Here is a 975-nt window from a genome sequence, read left to right on the forward strand (position 1 = left end):
ATATATATTAACCTTTGTAGTTATGTTAGTTGATGCTGTTGTTTACACAGGAGTGACCCAAGGATAGAGAAATGGAAACAAACAAAGAAGCTTGAAATCATAGTTAGAGCTCATTAATTGGCCAGGCTAAGTGTCTTTGCATATTGCTTTGTGAGCTCTGTTATATTTACATTTCTGTAACCATCTGCCTTTCTTTCCTCAGCAGTCATATCTGTCGGGGTATGCAGTGTTCCCTCTCTCCAGGGGGTCCCTTTAATTAAAACTGTGGATACAAAAAACAGGGAGAAAGAGTCCTATTAATCAAACTCAAACAGACCTGTGTTCAAAATCCAAAACTATCCTTCTCCCTCCTCTCACCCTCCATCCTATTTATTCCTTCATTTTCTTCTTCTGTCTTTCTCTTTTTGCCCTCCATCTCTCGCTGCCTCTGAGCAGTCAGAAGAGCTTTGAAGGCCACACATTATACTGCACACATATACCAATACGAACACACATCCATGTACTGTCAAGCGCCGTGCCGTCCGGTTGTGTTGGGATTTGACTCTGGGCTCCAGCTGCCACTGAAGAAACTAAAATGAAATTGATTTGAATTTTTCTGCCCCAAAGAACAGTCACGATGGAGTTTTGAATGTTAACATAGCATGTCAAACACCAGTGGCATGTTTGTGAGCGTCTCTGCCCTCTGGACATTCAACCAGTCAAGTAAAATTGCCAGGACTGAGGTTGTGTTTTTTAAAGGTGCACTATAGAGTTTTTTGTTGTTGTTGATGAGCACAATTGATTGTTCAAAAAATAAACAAAATGACAGAGCCCGAAATAAAACTTGCATCAACATTAGACTGTTTTACAGCGATAGTGACAACTCTGATATTTTAGAGAATTAAAAAATGACCCTTTTTCTATCAAACGACAACAAGAATTCAATCAGTTCCTGAACAAAATCTAGTTCCACCCTATATACTGTATATACAGTAT

At 39.2% G+C, this 975-nt stretch overlaps 1 long non-coding RNA gene across 1 annotated transcript in view; it reads right to left on the bottom strand.

The window, feature by feature from the left end:
- The window catches only part of LOC107668368 (uncharacterized), a 4572-nt gene that overhangs the window by 3019 nt on the left and 578 nt on the right, over nucleotides 1–975 (bottom strand). The window contains exons 2-3 of the long non-coding RNA XR_001631887.1: nucleotides 358–569; nucleotides 171–262 (exon numbers count right to left, since the gene is read on the bottom strand). This is a non-coding gene — a long non-coding RNA (uncharacterized LOC107668368). The remainder of the gene's footprint in view (nucleotides 1–170; nucleotides 263–357; nucleotides 570–975) is intronic.

Source organism: Sinocyclocheilus anshuiensis, unplaced genomic scaffold (assembly GCF_001515605.1).
Source record: "Sinocyclocheilus anshuiensis isolate Anshui unplaced genomic scaffold, SAMN03320099.WGS_v1.1 scaffold1237, whole genome shotgun sequence".
NCBI classification, from domain to species: Eukaryota; Metazoa; Chordata; class Actinopteri; order Cypriniformes; family Cyprinidae; genus Sinocyclocheilus; species Sinocyclocheilus anshuiensis.